The sequence below is a fragment of the Heterocephalus glaber genome, unplaced genomic scaffold, assembly GCF_053883595.1.
Source record: "Heterocephalus glaber isolate CG9 unplaced genomic scaffold, H.glaber_assembly_v1.0 deba00001481, whole genome shotgun sequence".
NCBI classification, from domain to species: domain Eukaryota; kingdom Metazoa; phylum Chordata; class Mammalia; order Rodentia; family Bathyergidae; genus Heterocephalus; species Heterocephalus glaber.
In genome coordinates, this window is record NW_028258317.1 from 43,308,520 (window position 1) to 43,317,020 (window position 8,501).

At 36.2% G+C, this 8,501-nt stretch overlaps 1 non-coding gene across 1 annotated transcript; it reads left to right on the forward strand.

The window, feature by feature from the left end:
• The first annotated feature begins 664 nt into the window (after positions 1-664).
• Positions 665-883, forward strand: LOC147825921 (small nucleolar RNA U3). The gene has a single exon (XR_015440195.1). It is a non-coding gene; the product is annotated as a small nucleolar RNA U3 (small nucleolar RNA).
• Positions 884-8,501: the final 7,618 nt, after the last annotated feature.

Here is an 8,501-nt window from a genome sequence, read left to right on the forward strand (position 1 = left end):
ATCAGGAAGTATCTGTTGAAGTTTAATTAAAAAACAAATGTCTTTTTGTCTTTTCTCTCTGCCATTCTCAGGGAAGGGAAATGTGTTGATCAGCTTTGCATTGCTGAGACAAAATGCCTGAGACAAATGGGTAAAGGAGGGAAGATTTATTCTGGCTCACAGTTCAGAAGTTTTGTAATGGTGTGGTGGATCCCACAGACAGATTCCAAGCTCTTATGCACAGGAAGAATTGCAAAGCAACCATACACTCAATGAGGCCTGGAGGGAGGAAGAGGAGAAGGAGGAGGAGGAGGGGAGAAAGAGAGATGCGGGGTAGGAGAGGAGAGGAGAGGAGAGGAGAGGGAGCTCGTGCTAGTGGACTTCCTTTCTTTCACTTGTGTTTCATCTCCTCCAAGCCCAGAGAAAATTAGGTTTCCCCATCTGTTTGCTGCCTGCCATGCTAATCATTTCTGGAAACACCCTCACAGGCACACCCACAAGTGTGCTCTGTTAACTTCCTAGGAGTCTCTCAAGTCAATTAGTCGACAATCAAGTTTAACCATCATAGGTAGCTTTTTCTTACACTGGATTCTGCAAACACTCCAAGATGGCTAACTGTTAAAGACTATATTCAAAGACAAAAAGGAAATGCCCCTTTGTTGTGTTTCTCATAAAGAGCAAGATAAAGACTGTACTACTGGGCACCATGTTGAGAATTCACTACTAGAGGAGTTTCCCCGAAACTGTAGAGCACTGGAGATCACCAAATGTAGAGGAAGTGCTCTCCTCTTGAGTGTGAAACTGGCTCTCCTGATGTGCCACTGGGGCTGGTATTTGCCACTGATGAATGTGCTTCTTTCCTTTAAGCAGAGGCAGAGAGGCAGAGGGGGAGAAAGCCCCGAGTATAGAATGAAACAATAAGACAAAGCAAAAACTGCCAAATACCGTCTGGCTGACTTGCTGTCTAGATGGCTAGGAAATGAAAAATAGATGTTCTTAATCCAATTATAACAAAGGTTTAAAAAACGAATACCATAATTATCTGATCAACAGTAATTATAAAACACCACACAATCTTGTAAAAAGAATTTACTAAATATAAAACTTTAAAATATACTGTACCTTTTTAAAATCATGTCTACCATTTCTTAATTTTCATTCTTATATGTTAATATTATATCACCATACACCCCCCCAAAGATACAGCTCAGCCCCTAAGAAACTCTGTGAAAAGGCTGGAGTGGCCCAGAGAGACTTCATGGAAACACAGGACAAGTGGGAATCTCTTTGACAAATAATGAGAAGCAGAATAAGTTTAAAGGTAGAGGACCAACTGGGCTCAAAAAGACTCTGGAAATTATGAAATACCCGTAACAATTTGGTAGCTTATGCTGAATTCTGGCACCATTTTGGCAAGATGAGTAAGAAGGAATCACAGATCGAGCTCTTTTGTGCCAATAATGAATGTAATGGAAGTTGACTTGTTTCCATTCCAGCTGTAGCAGCAGGAATACGTTTTGCTGCCAACAAAAACTCTATCATGGTTTAGATGTAAAATGTTGGTCAAATAAAAGGGCAGAAGCAGCATTTAGTGCAGACACTACCTATGAAATTGCCAGTTTCTTCCTACAGCTTTCTCTTTGTCTCAACACCTGCTTTGAGATTGTTTATCCCCTTTTAGCTCTTTAATTAGTGAGCTATCCATCAATGCTCATTGCTAATATTAACAACTATCATCTGTACATTTGTTTGTAATTTTTCTTACATTATCTTCATTAATCCCTGCAGCTACTCTATGAGCTAACTATTCTTATCTCCTTTATTGCTGAGCAGAAAGAAAATTCAGAGATGTGCTTTGGGTAGCTTGCCCTAAGTTACACCCTAACTAACTGTAAAAGCTGCATTGAGCCCATTAAAAACTGACTTTGGACAGAGCTAGCTAAGATACAGTTCTTGTCCTGGGGCAACTTGTTTTATAACTGGAAAATGAAGGATACAGATAAAGAACATTCAGTGGGGTGTTAGATGTAGTAATGAAAAGTCCATAAGAAAAGTACAATGCAGAAAAGAGAAAGAAAAGCCCCTCATTTTGAGGGGTGGTCTAGGCAATTTATCAGTTCCTTTCCAACGTGGAAGTGAATTAAATATTATTTTCCATATCTTTCGGTGCTGACAGATTGTTTTGATATTCTCTCCACCTCTAGATGACATGTAAGAGCTTTCTGATGGTTTATGTTCCAGCAATAAGCTCAGCTTTCCAATTAAGATAAACCTGAACTCTTATAATAATTAAATTCATGTATTCTTTCAATAATGGCCCTGAGGGGGGATGAAGGAATTACTATGCCATTAGTAATTTAATGGCATAAGAGGAAAATAAAAATATCCAGGAAACAAATACCATAAAACACAAGGATTCAGCATCTAACTTTTAGAAGTCATGCCTTGGTTCACAAACTTAAATTTTTCTGTGATTTTGGAAAAGATGGCCACATTTGTGTTTGTGTTGGGAAGATGTGGCCAGTTATGTTTGTCACCTGATGCACAGTTTGCAAACAAAACCAAAATTTTGCCAAACCCTTCTGTTTGTGAACCAATTTGTTTGCAAACAAAAGCGTTCATGAAATGTGGTGTCACTATATTTCCTCTTCCAAACGAGTATGATCTTTCTTCTCATGTTTACCTCATACAATTCATAAAACTGACTACTTGATAGATTAAAGGAAGCTTTTTCTTTTTCCACTTTTACCAAATTTAGCTTATAATTCATCACTAAAGGTATGAGACATTTTTCTATGGAACCAACCCATCTATGAGCACTTTGTTCTGGTATCAATTCCTGGATCCTTGATTTTACTTTTGAAACTAATTGTATAAAATTAAGTATTGACCTGATTACTCAAGCATGCTTAGATCCACGAGTACTTGGGTGATGAACAGTCATCAGTCCCTCACCACAGAAAATCTGACAGGTGCCCCAAAGGTCATCAGGGTTTTCAAGAACAGGGATTTCAGCTGCTGCCTTAATTCAAATCTATCTCCAGTATACAACTCTTGGGAGGACATCACCAACTCATTTCTGAGAGCTTAGCTCCCTGAAATGTGTTTTTCTGAATGTCTTCTGTTACTATCCCCTTCATTGTTTTCTGTTCTCAAGTTATTTATCTGCAATTTAGAGAATTCTCGGCACATGTGAAAATAAGACTTTACCAGCAGTATCATGGACTAGATAACTAATTGATAAAAATTGACCAAAACTTTAACATGTACAAGATGGTCTTTAATAATGACTGCATAGTATGTGAAAGTGCTTCAACTATGGTCTTCTAAATGATTCTAGTTGTATGTATTTTCTTAAAGAAACATAACAAAAAAAATTCTTCATTAGTTAAAAAAACTAGACCTTTTTTAGTTATATTCAAGATTTGATTTCAGATTTGGTGATATGAAGACATTTTCAAATCTTTGTAAATGTTATAGATTTATACTTTGAAAATAAAAAAATTAAGGAATGATAGAGGAATAATGAACTGTTCATTATAGTAATAAATTTTGTCACATATTTTCAAAGTAAAAGAAGAAAAACTTCAAATTAAATTTCAACCTGAGCTAAATTAGTCTTCAGGGTATTTCTTTTTAAGAGACTTAGTAATGGGCCAGGGATTTAGCTCAGTAGTTTTGTTGCCTGCTGTGCAAGCTCAAGGACCTGAGTTTGACCCCAGTACCAAAAAAAAAAAAAAAGAGAGAGAGAGAGACTTAGTAATATCAGTTGACTCCAAAATTTTCCTGTTACTTGGAGATGTCAATCTTGAGCCCTTTTATCCTTGGTATCCCGAGGTTAAGGCCAACAGCTGGCCTGTGGCTTTTATAAAAGTTTTCTGTCACAAAGATACACCAAAAAGTGTGTAGCACAACTGCATAAACTGAAAGCTTATGCTGTATGTTGTTTTTGTACATTCTGGTATTCCTTATTATGTAAGCTCGATTTAAGAGTAAATGAAGGAGGCCAGTAAGGTCACCTGAAGGGGAATCACGCCATAGTAAATGCCAGGCCAAGACAGACTGAGATTCCTTTCTTGGCATGAGGCATCAGTTAATCTCTCTGTGGTACAAAGCAGAAAGGATGAAGAGCAAGGAACAGACATGTGGGCAAATGGCCTGGGGATGGCAGAAGATGCTTGTTGTCATCATGGCGTCCACTTTTTCGTCAGCCAACACTCAACGCACCGCTGATGTGCACAAACTATGGTTTCAGGAAATCATTAGGATCTTTATGTTTGAAAGTCATGGTGATAATCAATAACTACAGAATAAATTTTATCTTCCTGACACACTAAAGTGACATGGAACCAGTGCTGTGACAAGAAATCATGAGAAAAATGTAAATCCTTTTTCTCAATCCAGTGCTTTTTCAATCTCTTTTTATGTTTTACTGGACACCAACAAGGACAGAAAGTCTGATAGAATTTCTGAGGCAAGCTGGACTTATTTAAGGTCTTTTACTTTTCTCATTGCTAGATACTTTTCTCATTGCTAGATACTTTTCTCACATATAGAGACAATAGGTGTCCATCTTTAGTCCCCCTCCCATTTTTTGTCAGAATTCAATCCACAAAGACAATAAATAACAGAGAAGTGTGGCTGCAATAAAATAGTAATCACTAAACAAGCTGACTTTGGCAATTTTTTAAAAATAAGTTCTTGTGAAGAGTTGTTCTGTATTTGCAGAATGTCAAATAAAATGCAAATATGATCTTTCATAATCAAAAGCATCAGGGATAGGAAATTTAGACAAACTGCCAATAAGTATGGTGTGCAAAACAATGCTTAGCGGCATTATAATTTTACTCACACAAACACTCTACATTCAGTTGTGAGTCAATAGTCTAATTAGTTCTTTTGCTGTACTATGTTAAAGGTGAACATTTCCTTTTAGAATAGTAGAAGTGGAGAAGATCTGAAATTTCACTTTGAAGTAGCTTCTTTCTCATATTTCCTATTCAATGAGCTCATATTTCCCATTCAATTTTACTTCTTTCCTCATTTGTTTCCATTCTCTTTGCTAGAAACTTCTAAAGTCCTGAATTCCTGAAGTTTCCTCACATGCTGGACACTGACTTTAATTAAGGTTGCTTGTTCATCATACAGACCCAGTTTTCATTCAGAACAGGAGATGTTTTCAGTGTCTTTCTTAAAATCTCATCTCAGCCTTTACTTCTTCAGAAAAGCCTCTCCTGATTTCCTAGAGTAGGTAAAAGGCACATTATCTGTGTTATGTGCTTTATTTTCATATCCCTTTTTCACATTTGTGACTTTTGCTTGTTTATTTGTATTATTCCTTACTTAATGGCAGACTTCCAGACTAACCATAAGCTCAAAGTGTGGGCAGAGTCCATGCCGATTTTTGCTCTCTACAGTGGCCAATGTCTATTTTATGGTAGGTGCTTAACCAAGATTAATTTAGTGAATGAATAAGCCAGAAAATTTTTACTGTGCATAACATTTGAGTTGAACAGCATGCTAAGAAAAACACATCAAACACTGAACTTTCAGTGTTCCCAACACTTTTCTGCAGTTGTCTACATTTTGGTAAATGGTAACTCCATGTTTCCTGCTCCCTTTGTGTCATCTGTGACCCCTCTTTTTCTCTCATACTTCTTGTCCATTTTATCGGTAAAGCCAGTCAGTTCTAACTTATGTTTATCCAGTGTTTCAACCATATTACCTCATGTCCACTGCTAACTTTCTGTCTAATCCACCATTCCCTGTGCCTAGACTAGAGCTGGTTTCCCCTCTGCTACCCTTAACTTACTATATTTGTTTTCCATGTGGCAGAATACTCTTCAAAACATAAATCAAGCCATGCCAGTCACATCCCTCTCTCTCAAACTTTCCAATTATTACCCATCTCATTCAAAGTAAAAGTCTTTATGATGATGTAAGTCACTCTACACGCTATGCTCCATGACAATGGAGATTCACTCTGTTCTATTTTATTCTATGTCTGCAGTGCATAGAAAAGTCAGTGACACAAAGTAGACACTCAATAAATCTTCAATGAATTTGTGCACTTGCTAGCAACAGGCTATGTTATTTTTAAAAAGTTTTACCTGACTCTTAAAGCAGAAAAGACTCATTTGAATGGATTCCAATGAATACAATTACCCTTTAGTTAACTCATGCTAAGAGTGTTCAATATATAGCCTGACATTATGAACCTTTGTGCCAAGTCCTGCTCTTGAAAAACATGCATGGCAAAACTTGTATTGCAAAGTCAATTTTGACTTGTTAGGAAAATCATTATGGTGATCAATATTAGCTCAAAGAATCATTCAAGGGCATACTATGTCACAAGGCTGACTATTGTGGTTGAATGAATTAAGAATTGAAAGAAAATTCCACTTGGTAATTTAGTATGTTTTTATGCTTTAGAACAACTGTTTGGTGTGTTGGTGATTTGGTGACAATTTTCCGGTAATGAAAATCATAATCCTTGAAAGATTTTGGGGAAGATTTTTCTCTTGCATTTTGACAACTGGCAAATCACTTAATTCTACAGCAAATCATGTATTAATTTTATTGTTTACTTCTTTAACCGGGTTATGAGATGATAAGTTAGTGTTGAATAACTTCACATGTTAAAAGAGAGAGCAGGTAAGGGAGATGTGGTCAAAGGAAACCTTTGAAAGCATTTATAAGGTTTTATTTTCCTGCATATCCTGACATACCCAAGTAAAGTGAACAAACAAGTTGACAGAATAGTGATGGAATTTCACGTAGTTTCAATGAAAATTAGAACAAAGTTTTGGATGTCTTTGACCCTAAAATGACTTCCGGAGATTATCATGATGATGAAGTTGAAACTAGTGAAAAGGTGGGGAATGTGGTGATGTCAGACAGTGGATATCAAAAACGAGGCCTCTAAGCTGTCCATCCTCCTCAAACCCATTAAATCTTACACATTAACACTTAATGAGGGGCGTTTCAAAACATTAATTTCTGCTCCTGTGGATGGAGAAGTCTTCTAATTTTGTTAACTACATCTCATTCATTCACTAAATATTTATTGAGCACCTGCTTCTTGCCAGCGTTCTAATCTGAGGCTATCGAATGCCAAACGCTTCAGTGAAGAGCCATTACATGTCATGCAGAACTACGTAGAGAGAAAAAGTTTGTCTAATGAAGAGACTTAACAAAGTTTGAAGGAAGAAATATGAATTTGATTTATTCAAATGAGGAAAATTCATACTTAGCAAGTGATTTCCCTGAAGTCACATTTTTATGTATACAGAACTGAGAGGCAGAAAGGAAGGAATTTTTAAGTAACACTTAGCTTTATGTTTTGCCATCATTTAATATAAGAAAAAATATTCTTAAATAGAATAAACAAATATGTTGAAAAATTAGGTCATTATATGTGCAGAACATTTTTACATGTCACCTCACACGACTGATTTATTATGAACATAGCTAATCTAAGATTGACATAAGAATCCATAAGTGTTAAAACATGAACAAAAGAAAACACAAGCAAGAAACAATTGATTAGATTTTTTTATGTAAACATGGAAATTGGGATACATAGATCACTAGAGTTAGGTGCTGCTATTTATTTCCACTGATTCCAATCTAAAAAAACAAATCCAAGACTCTTTTTGCTTTGAATTTCTTTTATGGGAACAGTTTTTGTGATAGATTCAAAAGGATGATATTCATTCATTGGTAGGGGAAGAAGTCATTTACAAAGGACAAAAAATAAACCACAAAAAGAAATAAATAAAAGAGTAGAATAAGCATTCAGTCAAGTTTTACAACTATTGGAAAAAAACAATATTATGAACCCTTTAAAAACTAGGTCTCATAGAAGCATATCACATCCATATTCAACATTCAGATAAGCACGATCCATCCTCAGGTGTCCTTTAAAGACCCATATGTTTGGTGCAATTGCACTAAACAAAGATAAATTTCCAAGGCCTGAGAGTGCTTCATTTCTTTCATCAGTGGAAAGAGCCTGCTCAAGCAACAAAACTCTGCAAAAACCCCCTTGCACCCATGCAAGGCCTGGAACCCCCACTGCTCACCAACAGTGAATGCCTCACATGTGAATGGATTCTGTGGAAGACGGACTCTAAACTAATAAAAATTACTTATCCCTAAAGAGGATTAAACATATTCTCAAAGCAGAGAACTCCAGAAAGCTGAAATTCTGAACATTTCCACACACATACACATATCAAAGCCATAACACTTAAAAGAAAGTATAAACTCTCAGCAACACAACATGGAACAACTTCGAGATTTTACTGTCAGTCATGATTTTGCAGAAGGAAACTTGCATTGATATAGGACACCAAGTAATCAAAAAATGATATAGGGAAAATAATTCAAATAAACAGAAACAATCCAAACAAGGGAAATACTGTAACTCCCAACCTGCTAGTTGTCCAAAACCTGAGTTCGTGTTCTCTAAAATCAAAGAATGAATTCTAGGAACAACAGAGACCAAGAGTAGTAGGCAA